Here is a 15551-nt window from a genome sequence, read left to right as displayed (position 1 = left end):
AATACTATTTATGATAGGGTTAGTGAGGCGGATTAGGGGTTAATAACTTTATTATAGTAGCGCTCAGGTCCGGTCGGCAGATTAGGGGTTAATAAGTGTAGGTAGGTGTCGGCGACGTTGTGGGGGGCAGATTAGGGGTTAATAAATATAACATAGGGGTCGGCGATGTTAGGGGCAGAAGATTAGGGGTACATAGGGATAACGTAGGTGGCGGCGATTTGCGGTCGGAAGATTAGGGGTTAATTATTTTAAGTAGCTTGCGGCGACATTGTGTGGGGCAAGTTAGGGGTTAATAAATATAATATAGGGGTCGGCGGGGTTAGGGGCAGCAGATTAGGGGTACATAAGTATAACGTAGGTGGCGGTCGGCAGATTAGGGGTTAAAAATTTTAATAGAGTGGCGGCGATGTGGGGGGACCTCGGTTTAGGGGTACATAGGTAGTTTATGGGTGTTAGTGTACTTTAGGGCACAGTAGTTAAGAGCTTTATAAACCGGCGTTAGCCAGAAAGCTCTTAACTCCTGCTTTTTTCAGGCGGCTGGAATCTTGTCGTTAGAGCTCTAACGCTCACTGCAGAAACGACTCTAAATACCAGCGTTAGAAAGATCCCATTGAAAAGATAGGCTACGCAAATGGCGTAGGGGGATCTGCGGTATGGAAAAGTCGCGGCTGTAAAGTGAGCGTTAGACCCTTTAATCACTGACTCCAAATACCAGCGGGCGGCCAAAACCAGCGTTAGGAGACTCTAACGCTGGTTTTGACGGCTACCGCTGAACTCTAAATCTAGGCCTTAGCTTGTTAACTGCGCGCGGTCAGTCTGAAATGTAGACAGCAGGCGGCTGGTGGAAAACTTTGGCGGAAAGCCGGTGACCGCAATTATATATATATTTTTTAGCTTCATAGTCAGTACAGTGGCTGGGGGCAAGTGCCGCCCTAGGCATGGACCTTGTTGGCCTATGCCTTAATACACCCCTGATGTATCTCCTAATTAATGACTTTTTCATTGGCTAAAATATGCAGTTTTTTTGTTCATCCCTGTACAGTATATATCCAAAAGATAGTACAGTACTGTCAGAGTCTGATTGTCCTTATTTCTATTATGTTTTCTTTTTATGAAATGTAGTACAAAGGATAAAACATGCATATGATCTGCTCTGCTAGATAAATGGCCTCTTCAGCAATTGTGGGGTATTACTCTGTAGAAGAGGGATCTTTAGGGAAGGATTTGCAGATGTGCTTTCTGTTTGTTATATGTTTTTCTGTGATTCACTATGGAAACATTGCACAACACTAATAATGAAAAAAATGTATGGCTAAACTTTAATATTATGTCTAATACAAATCAAATTATTATGCTTTTTTCAGTGCACTGTACCTTAATATTGCTGTTATTTTTATTGCATCGGTTTTCCTTTCAGAGTAATTAGTGGTGTTTTGATTATTTTGATTAAAGCTTGCAAGAAACAACAGTGCAACCCTTAGGGTCGAAATTTTTTACAGAATTATGCTGGGATTTGAGAAAAAAAATCATATGCCTCTTCAGGAATTGTCTCCATCTTCCATGGGTAAAGTGGTCTGTAAGCCCATTCATCGGGATATCATGTAAAATCCTTCAGATTATTTAATATTTGTGATTAGAAACACAACCAAATGAAATAGAAGGTTACAGATTAATCTAGTGTAATGTTGCAATGTTATAATTATGTGTTAGTGTAGGTTAGGGTAATGCTAATGTATCTAATTACCTTAAAGTCCTCATCAAACATAATTTCATTCAAAATCTGCAGAAGACAAAATAATAAGAATGTTGTTATATGGACAATTTCAGTCTCATATTTAACTTCTATTGTTTTTATCTATTTTTACTTAATTTTCAGAATTAAATGTATCTGTATCACTGAGAGGGTAATAATTATTGTGCTGAGCACTAAGGCTGGCTTTAGGTCTACCCTATTATTACAATTTACCTATTTCTGCTGGGCAGCAATTTAATATGCAGGAACTAGCAACCCAGTATGGTCTGTGATGTAGGGTTGTGTATAATGCACAAGATACTGTAAGAGTAGACCATGATGCCTAAAATAATGTATATTCTGTTCATTGGTCTCTTTAAAACAAATACCAAATGAACAGACAGTTGCTCTACGTAAATTCTCATCCTCCATAATCAAATAAAGGATAGGCAAGAAAAATAATGTGAATCCTTTTATGTTTGCTTTAGAGCATTCAGTGCTGGTCCTCACACACTTGCAAAAGCACTAGTGAAGACATTTACATAAACCACAGAGTAACAATGTACAGTAAAGTTATGGGATACGAATACTGTGCCATCATCAGATTCAGACCGAGCTTATAACCATGGATACCAGACTCACAGTTCCACAATTAGCACTACAGTATTTCAGTTTATCTATTCTATAATAACCCTTCACATGCTAAATGTTCTCATCTATATTAACTCTTTATGTGCTAAAGAGCAACATACATTTTTAACACTTAGGTGTATACTTTAATGGCAGAAACAACATACCTGTTACCTGATGACATTTTTTCTGATATTTAAATGTTTCTATGGAACAAATATTGACATCTGGAGGTTGATTCTCCTAGAAAACTCATACAAGTCTATTAGAATTAACATTTGAATAGCCCTGGGGCGCCAGTTGGCTCTCCCTAATTTAAGGTGGTACAAAAATATTTTCTTGTTCTGTGTGAAGTGACATATTTTTGGGCTTTGCAGAGATTAATATTTAAATTTGTTTTGAGAAATCTGTTTTTGAGTAAAAACGTTAAGGAAAATAAGAAAAGAATAATATGCTTTCATGACTAAAATGAAAATTTACTTTTTAACAAACCCCATTTTAATTGTTATAAATTTTGCTTTGCTCTCTTAGTATCTTTTTTTGAAAAGCATACCTAGATAGGATCAGGAGCGTGTACATGTGTTGAGCACTGAAGAGCAGCAGTACATAGAGTACTTAATGCACATGCACTCTAAAGATCCTACTTAAGTATGCTCTTCAACAAAGAATACCAAGGGAAAGAAGTCAATCTGATCACAGAATCACAAGGTTTACTTTGGCCTAGATTTGGAGTTTGGCGTTAGCCGTGAAAACCAGCGTTAGAGGCTCCTAACGCTGGTTTTAGGCTAACTCCGGTATTTGGAGTCACTCAAAATAGGGTCTAACGCTCACTTTTCAGCCGCAACTTTTCCATACCGCAGATCCCCTTACGTAAATTGCGTATCCTATCTTTTCAATGGGATCTTTCTAACTCCGGTATTTAGAGTCGTGGCTGAAGTGAGCGTTAGACATCTAACGACAAAACTCCAGCCGCAGGAAAAAAGTCAGTAGTTAAGAGCTTTCTGGGCTAACGCCCGTTCATAAAGCTCTTAACTACTGTAGCAATAACAAAAACGAGGAGAGGCACCGGGTAGTTTCACAAACAAAAACGTCCTTTATTAAGGTGATAAAACACAACAGGAGACACTTCGGAAAAAGCTTTAAACCTCTGGGGCAAAGGTGGAGTGGCGGTACCCCACATACCCTGATGCTGACATGTTTCGGCAAATGCCGTAATCGTAGCTAAAGGGTGTACGCTTAATTACTTATTTAAAGACACAGATCACCTGTGATAGGTTAAAAACTCATATGCTATGTGGGTGACACCCACCTCCACCTATATGTTATACACCTGCCCTAATTTAGGATGTAAAACCATACTATCCACTTTGTGCAAATCTTTTTGTACCATATATGCAAACCAAATTAAATGTGATATTAATAATGTCATTCACAAAACATTCCTTATCATGTATATGTAGATGAAGCAGTAAAGAAAAAGAAAAAGAAAGATAAATAATAATAAAAGATAAGAAGTATATACACATTACTGGAGGCACCAGAGAATTATTATCATCAGCTTGTACATGTTAGCATTTTTGCATGTAACCATATTGCTCTAATATCTATACACTAGGATACATTGGATGAGGTTTGCTATCATCCAGAACTGCATTAGCTAACCGTGTGCTGAGAAAACAGGACAAGGGTGGATTATATATCTATATAGTGTTCCTATATTTATTCACTTACTTGCCCACGTATTCAGTTACTTAGGGGGAAGGAGAAATTTATCTATAGATGTGCTTATAAGTATGTATCAGCATATGGTGTTTTTTGTCACGAATACACAGGCTAACACCAGAAGTTAATTAAGTCATATTCAGAATTGAGCCTGTTGGGCACCCTGGTGTGCAACCTGTGTATCCAAAACACCTCCCTTTTGAGGAGCAAATTCTCCCTATCACCTCCCCTATTGTGTGTATTTACCACTTCAATAATTGTCCATGACAGTGTCTCTGGATCTTTGTTATGTTTTATCTTGAAGTGGTTCACTAGGGGGGTAGTAAGTTTGCCTTGATATCATTTATATGTTAACAAAAGAAGGACAGAGAAAGTGAAGCATATTGGGCACACTTATAAGGGTCAAAACCAATACTATATTGCAGTGTGGTGTGTCGTGTATTGATTAAAACTTAACTTTTATATTTAATTTGAATAAAAAATTGTGGAGATTCCCACCATTGAGTGTTTTAAAATTCTATTAAAATTGTGTCCGAGTAATACTCGGTACGCAAAGGCTCCTCTCAGGTTTGATACAGTGATCAGTCTGTATCACACTGTCCTGTTGGGTTAGTTCAACAGATTCAATGCTAATAACCTTAACAAAATATTATTCACACAAGATATTTAGTACCATAACCATTGGTTATATTATTGGATGATAACAAGTGCTAATTGATCATTCAAATGTTGCTCCATTCCCATATGTAAGGAGTGTAATGACGGTGTCAGTTTATTCAACCACTACTTGGATATATGTGGGAGTGTGTTATTATCACAGCATGATTATTTACGTTTTTTATAAAAAGCGTTATTATTTCAGTACAATTTTATTGATCGGTATCTGTGACCTTGAAGTTGTGACACAGTTCACTGAATTCTATTTGTATAGAGAACGACTCATAAGGGATACGTGTATATCAAATTTACTTTCCCATAAAAAAATATTCAGAGAAAAAATATATCGCTTGTGGAAGTGTGATTGTTTTCATTCCCCGTGTTTTTTGTGACACTGTAAGCACTTCTATTTCTAATTAAGTTCAAATAGATGTTTGAACTGATATCGTATGATTCTAAGGTTATACAGAGTCAGGTGGCACTATACAGGCTTGAAAACAGCGATAGCCTGAATTGTGTGCAATTGTATTATGAGGCTAAATAGCCAAAAGCATTTAAATTCAAGCTATAAATATCGCTCCGGTGAAAAAGCGCTGTAGTTATACTAGACCATGAAATATAACCCAGAATCAATTGGTACTAAGATAATTGTCTCCTAGCGATAGCCTAAAGTTTGAGCAATATGCTCCGATACAAGTAAGGCTAACTTGAACCTAAATCATTATTATTTACAGGCTAGTACTCGCTATGGTAGATGACCAGTGATTTAAATTAAAGTTTTTTAAGGTTAAAGATAAGGTGCCTAAAAGAGGCCAACAATTAATACTAAACCCAACGGACTGAGTGAGAGGAGCAGTGCGAACGCCTGACGCGCGTTTCGCAACTGCTTTTTCAGAGGCGTCCGGCCCGACCGCCACACGCTACTTTTAAAGGATCATCAGCCAATCACATGGCCGATTACATTCCTGCCAATAAGTATCAACCTATCAGCTGCTCTCTAGCATCTTACAGTGTTACGATGACATAATAGCGTCATCGTCAGCTGTGGCCTATAAGATGCTGGGGGTGTCTGTTATCGTAATCCAATAGATTTCTTGTGTTGTGTTTATGTTTTTATAACAGCTTGTCTTGACGTGCATTTGAGCAATCAACAGAAATTACAAATACTCCATATGTGTATTATTTAATACCGGGCAAGTATCAGCACATCTGTCCATAATGGTTGACAATATATGTTACTTAATGGCCAAAGCAGAGATCATGATGTTTTCACAATCCCATTTATATCGCGGCAATTGCCTTATCCTTTCTACTGGATCTTATGATGGGATGTTTTGTGTACTCGTATCAGTGCTTTATTCATATACATTTAAAGATCAACATTAATAACAGTTTTCTTATACATATGTGCAATTCTGATACATGGTAGAGGGGCAATTCATCGCTATTGTGACATCACTATTATTTCCACAATGGTTATTATGTAGTTATGTTACGTTTCATTCTACATTAAAAAAATTTCAATATATTTCCACTGCAAGGTTTATGTTAATATCCTTAACGTTAGAAGGACATGAATTTGTGATTTCATTTAATGTTTGTGTCTTTGTGTGTTCAAAGATATAGTACTAATATAACATGATTTCTATGCTAATGGAGTATGTTATATCGTTAGACATGAAATTCTCAAATTGTTGGAATATTCAATGTCTTATATAGTTCTTACTTACTATTAACAGTTTACACTTTTAGATTATATATGGTTACATATGATATCCTGATTTTTAAGTTAGGAGTTAGGCCAACCCCATTGGGATATTCCATTAGATGATGTATATTATTCCATGTCAAGCTGGTTCTATAATTTCTGATCTTATTATTAGACTCCAATCAATATTATGTATATTATTTGAACTGGGGTCCCATAGATATATCAGTGTGGTTAGATTATTCAGTCTTTCATTTATATCTTTATTTTTATTTTCATATGTTTATTTGATACGGTACAGGATGATCTTGTTTTGCCTTAATCCCCTTTTAGTACAAGAATATGATTGTAAGGATTAATGTAGATATGCACTGTATTGTATCATTTTGTTCAGACCATTGGGTTTCATGCTCTGTAACCAAAAAATCCACTTGGATTCAGCTCTTATCATCCAATAATATAACCAATGGTTATGGTACTAAATATCTTGTGTGAATAATATTTAGTTAAGGTTATTAGCATTGAATCTGTTGAACTAACCCAACAGGACAGTGTGATACAGACTGATCACTGTATCAAACCTGAGAGGAGCCTTTGCGTACCGAGTATTACTCGGACACAATTTTAATAGAATTTTAAAACACTCAATGGTGGGAATCTCCACAATTTTTTATTCAAATTAAATATAAAAGTTAAGTTTTAATCAATACACGACACACCACACTGCAATATAGTATTGGTTTTGACCCTTATAAGTGTGCCCAATATGCTTCACTTTCTCTGTCCTTCTTTTGTTAATAATTCTTATTATTTGGCATAAGGCACTACCTACTGTAAACACTCAGGTTCTGTTTCAATAGGTTCCAAGGGACAAAACCCCCAAATCTCCCCCCCTCTTTCCCTAGAGGTCATAGGGACTCCATATACAAGTTTAACTTAGACTATTCAGTAGTCATTTCCTGGGGGAATTATGGCTTCCATTAATTTAATGGAAGATTTTCTAAAGAGAGAAAAGGATCGCAAAGCTAACATAGACAAAACATTTGCCAACCTATCAGCTGAAGGCTACAAACCTACAGAAATTGATAACTGGGAATCCGGTCTGAAAGAATTAGGCGAACTGCTTAGAAAACACACACGTTCTGTGTGGAATAAAAGTGCATACGACAAGTACCTAGCCAAGCATATAATCCCTAGAGGTTTAAGAGTGAGGCTATTTCCATCTTTCAGCTTCCATATAGAAAGCTATAGGGGAAGATGGGAACAAGCCCTAATTTCCTGCTCAGAAGTACTTGTCGCCATACTATCGGATTATGAAACAGAAATTGTTGAAGAACTAGGCACAGAAATATCTGAAATAACTACGAAATTTGCCAAATTTGAATCTCTAGACAATTTTAAAGCTGCATATAAAAGCCTAAGGGATGAATTAGACTCAAAAGAAAGAGAAATAATTAAAACAAAATGTGATAAACTAAGCAGGGACATCAAAGACTTTGAGAAAGGGAGAGTCTTTACGTGGGACGAACAGAACCCAAGACGGAGGAGAAATTTCCTACCACCTAAAGGAGACAAAGATGAAATCTCTACATCTGAGTATGAATCATCAGCAGCTGAAGATGCGGAGGAGGGCACTTCCAACAGAAGGCTATTAGTATCCAGTGCCAACGAAAGACTCGCCATACTATCACAGACTGAGTCAAAAAACGAGACAAGTACAAAACCAAAAACAAAGGAAAAAGGAGGGGAGGGAAAAACAGAGCGCAACCTCAGGAACAGGTCAAGATGGGGGTACGGGAACGACCGCAACAAGGAGGACTGGTCGAAGAGACCGAGATGGTAAAGACCACAGACCTACAAATTATAAATCTGTCCAACAAAGTACTGTCCCAAGATCACATTAACGTTCTGAAAAAAGGCCTCTCCTTCTCTCCGACTAACAATATTGACTATTTTGAAATCATAAAAGATATACATCTTTTTACCAGAAAGATGGCACTAAATAAAATATTTGCCAAACATGAAGACACTGATTGTGACACACAAGCCATTATGGATCTGGTATCTCTGTTAGAGGATAATGAAATAGAAGATACAAACAGTAATGATTGGAGAAAGAAATTAGTCAAGAAATCCACATATATGCCTCAAATCTGCCAATTTCCAGAAATAGACACCTATCAAAAGGTAGTGATTAGAGATATCCTCAAACTTCGTGATGAAAAATCAAAAAATATCAGCGAAAAGGAATTTAACGCATTGAAAGATATTCAGAAATGGGAGGATGTGGTGATAAAATCTTCAGATAAGGGAGGAAATGTTGTCATTTGGCCTACTGAATTATATCTGATTGAAGCAAAGAAACAACTAGGGGATAAAAGTTGCTATAAATCTCTTTGGGGAAATCCAACACAGGAATTCCTAGCAAACTATAACATCTTAATTGAAACAGCAAAAAAAGATGAATTGATAGACAAGAGAGAATACAAATTCCTAAATGTCAGTAACCCTAAAGTAGCTACACTATACTTGCTACCAAAAGTGCATAAAAATCAGAAAATACCTCCAGGCAGACCAATTGTGTCAGGCATTGGAAGCCTATGTGAACAGGCATCACGATATATTGATCTAAGACTTAGGGACATAGTACTCTCTCTCCCCTCATATACAAGGGACACCATGGACATTCTGAACAAAATTGAAGGCATGACCCTTGACTCTGACACTCTACTTGCAACATGTGATGTCGAATCCCTATATACGTCGATAGAGCATAAATGGGGATGTCACGCAGTAGGGTACTTTCTAGAAATGGAACCAAATGCAAATACACTCAAAAATGAATTTGTATTGAAACTCCTAAAATTTGTCCTGAGTCATAATTACTTCGTTTTCAACGATAAATTCTATCTCCAAATACGTGGCACTGCCATGGGCACTGCATGTGCCCCAACATATGCCAACATATATCTTGGATGGTGGGAGCGAGAACACGTATTTGGAGAAAAAATGGAAAAATATATGGACAACATACTGGTATGGCTCAGGTACATAGATGATGTATTCATTCTATGGAAAGGGGATGAATCAAGGTTTAAACAGTTCATACAAGAGTTAAACTGCAATGATCTCAATCTAAAACTAACCTTTGAAATCAGTAAGACGGCAGTAACATTTCTCGACCTGACTATCTCAAGAGATATGTTTGGATATGTACAATCTGGTATACACAGAAAGGAAACAGCTACAAACTCTATAGTATCCTTTGATAGTGCACACCACCCTTCTACCAAAAAAGCAATTCCATATGGAGAATTCTTACGAATACGTAGAAATTGCTCAGAAATTGATACTTTTAAAAAAGAATCAAAAGATCTAAAAACAAGATTGAAAAGTAGAGGATACCCAAATAGTATTCTCAAAAGAGCATATCATAAAGCACTACATATGGATAGAAATGACTTACTATTTCCAAAACAAAGACAGAATAAAGATACCAGAATCCGTTTTGTAGGCACATACAATGTAGCACATAAGGAAATAACTACAATTTTGAACAAACATGTCCATATATTACATACTGATGGAGATCTAGCCAAAAATGTGGGAGACAAGGTTGCCATCAGTTGGAAGAAGGCTCCAACAATCAGAGATAAAGTAATGAAGAGTCATTTTGCAAGGAAACCTAGTACTAGAAAGGATGGCCTAACGGGCACTTATCCCTGTGGTGCATGTAAATTTTGTATTTATATGAAGAACATCAAAGAAATGCCCATCTTCCCAGAAGGTGTGAAAAAAATTAATGGCTTATTCAACTGTAGAACATACAATGTAATATATTGTTTGGAATGCAGCTGCAACAAAAAATACGTGGGAATGTCCACTAGAGAACTCAGAAAAAGACTAGGTGAACATCTGGGAAATATAAAAAATGCCAAGAAAGATCTTGAGAAAGATAAAAAACTCACATCTGTTGCAAGACACTTCTTAGATTATCATGACAGCAAACCAGAATTAAAATGTTGGGTCTTACAAAGACTCACTTTGGGTATCAGGGGAGGTGATATGGAAAATACCCTCTTAAGAGCTGAATCCAAGGGGATTTTTTGGTTACAGAGCATGAAACCCAATGGTCTGAGCGAAATGATACAATACAGTGCATATCTACATTAATCCTTACAATCATATTCTTGTACTAAAAGGGGATTAAGCCAAAACAAGATCATCCTGTACCGTATCAAATAAACATATGAAAATAAAAATAAAGATATAAATGAAAGACTGAATAATCTAACCACACTGATATATCTATGGGACCCCAGTTCAAATAATATACATAATATTGATTGGAGTCTAATAATAAGATCAGAAATTATAGAACCAGCTTGACATGGAATAATATACATCATCTAATGGAATATCCCAATGGGGTTGGCCTAACTCCTAACTTAAAAATCAGGATATCATATGTAACCATATATATTCTAAAAGTGTAAACTGTTAATAGTAAGTAAGAACTATATAAGACATTGAATATTCCAACAATTTGAGAATTTCATGTCTAACGATATAACATACTCCATTAGCATAGAAATCATGTTATATTAGTACTATATCTTTGAACACACAAAGACACAAACATTAAATGAAATCACAAATTCATGTCCTTCTAACGTTAAGGATATTAACATAAACCTTGCAGTGGAAATATATTGAATTTTTTTTAATGTAGAATGAAACGTAACATAACTACATAATAACCATTGTGGAAATAATAGTGATGTCACAATAGCGATGAATTGCCCCTCTACCATGTATCAGAATTGCACATATGTATAAGAAAACTGTTATTAATGTTGATCTTTAAATGTATATGAATAAAGCACTGATACGAGTACACAAAACATCCCATCATAAGATCCAGTAGAAAGGATAAGGCAATTGCCGCGATATAAATGGGATTGTGAAAACATCATGATCTCTGCTTTGGCCATTAAGTAACATATATTGTCAACCATTATGGACAGATGTGCTGATACTTGCCCGGTATTAAATAATACACATATGGAGTATTTGTAATTTCTGTTGATTGCTCAAATGCACGTCAAGACAAGCTGTTATAAAAACATAAACACAACACAAGAAATCTATTGGATTACGATAACAGACACCCCCCCGCATCTTATAGGCCACAGCTGACGATGACGCTATTATGTCATCGTAACACTGTAAGATGCTAGAGAGCAGCTGATAGGTTGATACTCATTGGCAGGAATGTAATCGGCCATGTGATTGGCTGATGATCCTTTAAAAGTAGCGTGTGGCGGTCGGGCCGGACGCCTCTGAAAAAGCAGTTGCGAAACGCGCGTCAGGCGTTCGCACTGCTCCTCTCACTCAGTCCCTTGGGTTTAGTATTAATTGTTGGCCTCTTTTAGGCACCTTATCTTTAACCTTAAAAAACTTTAATTTAAATCACTGGTCATCTACCATAGCGAGTACTAGCCTGTAAATAATAATGATTTAGGTTCAAGTTAGCCTTACTTGTATCGGAGCATATTGCTCAAACTTTAGGCTATCGCTAGGAGACAATTATCTTAGTACCAATTGATTCTGGGTTATATTTCATGGTCTAGTATAACTACAGCGCTTTTTCACCGGAGCGATATTTATAGCTTGAATTTAAATGCTTTTGGCTATTTAGCCTCATAATACAATTGCACACAATTCAGGCTATCGCTGTTTTCAAGCCTGTATAGTGCCACCTGACTCTGTATAACCTTAGAATCATACGATATCAGTTCAAACATCTATTTGAACTTAATTAGAAATAGAAGTGCTAACAGTGTCACAAAAAACACGGGGAATGAAAACAATCACACTTCCACAAGCGATATATTTTTTCTCTGAATAATTTTTTATGGGAAAGTAAATTTGATATACACGTATCCCTTATGAGTCGTTCTCTATACAAATAGAATTCAGTGAACTGTGTCACAACTTCAAGGTCACAGATACCGATCAATAAAATTGTACTGAAATAATAACGCTTTTTATAAAAAACGTAAATAATCATGCTGTGATAATAACACACTCCCACATATATCCAAGTAGTGGTTGAATAAACTGACACCGTCATTACACTCCTTACATATGGGAATGGAGCAACATTTGAATGATCAATTAGCACTTGTTATCATCCAATAATATAACCAATGGTTATGGTACTAAATATCTTGTGTGAATAATATTTAGTTAAGGTTATTAGCATTGAATCTGTTGAACTAACCCAACAGAACAGTGTGATACAGACGGATCACTGTATCAAACCTGAGAGGAGCCTTTGCGTACCGAGTATTACTCGGACACAATTTTAATAGAATTTTAAAACACTCAATGGTGGGAATCTCCACAATTTTTTATTCAAATTAAATATAAAAGTTAAGTTTTAATCAATACACGACACACCACACTGCAATATAGTATTGGTTTTGACCCTTATAAGTGTGCCCAATATGCTTCACTTTCTCTGTCCTTCTTTTGTTAATAATTCTTATTATTTGGCATAAGGCACTACCTACTGTAAACACTCAGGTTCTGTTTCAATAGGTTCCAAGGGACAAAACCCCAAAACCTCCCCCCCTCTTTCCCTAGAGGTCATAGGGACTCCATATACAATCATTTATATGTTCCCTTATCCTGGTTCTGACTTGTCGAGACGTTTGACCAGTGTATTGAATGTCACATGTGTCACAGCTGAGGAGATAAACTGCATATGTGGACCTACAATTGAAGAGCGCCCTGTGTGCAAATGTCTCACCTGAGTATGCACTCCTAAATATATTGCCCAATTTTACATGTCCACATGCTATGCAGCTACTAAAACTGCACTTGTAAACCCCTTTATACCTTAACCAAGAGGATGTATTTGTTTCATCTTGTTTCAATTGTGTGGGGGCTACATAATTGCCTATGGTTTTGCCTCTTCTGAAGGCAAACCTCACCCTTTGTGTGGCAATATGTGCAAGTTCATCATCAGCCTTCAGCAATGTCATATGCTTACGTATAATATTGCACACCTGATAATATTGCCTACTGAACTGAGTAACAAACGTTAACTGTTCAGATGTAGTGTCACATACAGATTGTTTCTCACTGAGTAGGGTGGCCCTTTTTATGGCCCTTACTTCCTCCCGGGCCCTATATATATCCTGTCTGGGGTACCCTCTCTCTTGAAACTTAGTAACGAGTTCAGTTTCGTGCTTGAAGTGTTCACTATCCCGGGTACAATTCCTCTTAACCCTGGTGAACTGGCCCTTCAAGACTGACTTAAATACCTGTTTTGGGTGGCTGCTATGAGCATGTAAGAGAGTATTTCTAGTTATAGGTTTTCTGTAAAGCTCAACTTTTACATGTTCTGATTTCACACCATGAAGGGTGACATCCAAGAAATTAATGCTAGTAGATCCAAACTCATGGGTGAACTGTAAACCAGCATTGTTAATATTCAAATACTCTGCAAATTTCTCTGCTTCCTCCACACTCCCATCCCAAATAAAGAGCAGATCGTCTATATATCGACGATAATAAACAATTTTGCCCCTTTGTCTGTTTTTATCCCCATAGATGTGGCACAGCTCCCACCAACCCATATACAGGTTGGCGTAAGAGGGAGCAAATTTTGCTCCCATGGCTGTGCCACACCCCTGGAGATAAAAAACGCGTTCAAACACAAAAAAGTTGTGTGTAAGGAGGAATTCGGTGACCCTGACAACAAACCTAATGAAATCATCACTGTATTCAGTAGATCTCCTTAGGAAGAAGGCTATGGCTTCCAAACCTGAACTATGTGGAATTGATGAATATAGTGACTTAACATCCACTGATAGCCAGCCATAGCCCTCTTTCCAAGATATCATTTCTATCTCTGTAAGGAGTTGTTTGGTATCCCTCAGGTGACTAAGGAGTTCCCCCACTAGGGGTTGTAGAAGGGAATCTAACCATCTGGATAATGGTTCCAACATTGAGCCTATCCCGCTGATGATGGGCCTGCCTTCAACATTCTCCAAGGTCTTGTGTACCTTGGGGAGAAGGTTGAAGGTAGGAATTTTGGGGTTACTATTATATAAGAAATCACAAGTGCCATCATCAAAAAATCCCCCTTCCATCCCATCATCAATCAGGTGTGAGAGTTCCTTTAAGAACCAATATGGTATATTGTTTGGGATCATTTAGTTGCCGTAGGGCTTCTTTAATGAAAAACTCCCTATCCATTAGAACAACAGATCCTCCCTTGTCTGCTGCCCTCACCACCAGATTTTTATTTCCACTTAAATCCTTAAGTGCTTTTCTTTCCTTTGCGCTAAGGTTACCTTTCGTTCCAAATCCAGAGGTGTATGCCAATTTGTTTAAGTCTTCCTCCACCCTCCGCTGGAATTTTTCCAGGATGGGTCCCCTCGACTGAATGGGGTAAAATTTGGATACACCATTATCCAGATGGTTAGATTCCCTTCTACAACCCCTAGTGGGGGAACTCCTTAGTCACCTGAGGGATACCAAACAACTCCTTACAGAGATAGAAATGATATCTTGGAAAGAGGGCTATGGCTGGCTATCAGTAGATGTTAAGTCACTATATTCATCAATTCCACATAGTTCAGGTTTGGAAGCCATAGCCTTCTTCCTAAGGAGATCTACTGAATACAGTGATGATTTCATTAGGTTTGTTGTCAGGGTCACCGAATTCCTCCTTACACACAACTTTTTTTGTGTTTGAACGCGTTTTTTATCTCCAGGGGTGTGGCACAGCCATGGGAGCAAAATTTGCTCCCTCTTACGCCAACCTGTATATGGGTTGGTGGGAGCTGTGCCACATCTATGGGGATAAAAACAGACAAAGGGGCAAAATTGTTTATTATCGTCGATATATAGACGATCTGCTCTTTATTTGGGATGGGAGTGTGGAGGAAGCAGAGAAATTTGCAGAGTATTTGAATATTAACAATGCTGGTTTACAGTTCACCCATGAGTTTGGATCTACTAGCATTAATTTCTTGGATGTCACCCTTCATGGTGTGAAATCAGAACATGTAAAAGTTGAGCTTT

Source organism: Bombina bombina, chromosome 9 (assembly GCF_027579735.1).
Source record: "Bombina bombina isolate aBomBom1 chromosome 9, aBomBom1.pri, whole genome shotgun sequence".
Taxonomy (NCBI): Eukaryota; Metazoa; Chordata; class Amphibia; order Anura; family Bombinatoridae; genus Bombina; species Bombina bombina.
The sequence above is the reverse complement of the archived record's forward strand: the minus strand, read 5'-3'. Positions refer to the sequence as shown.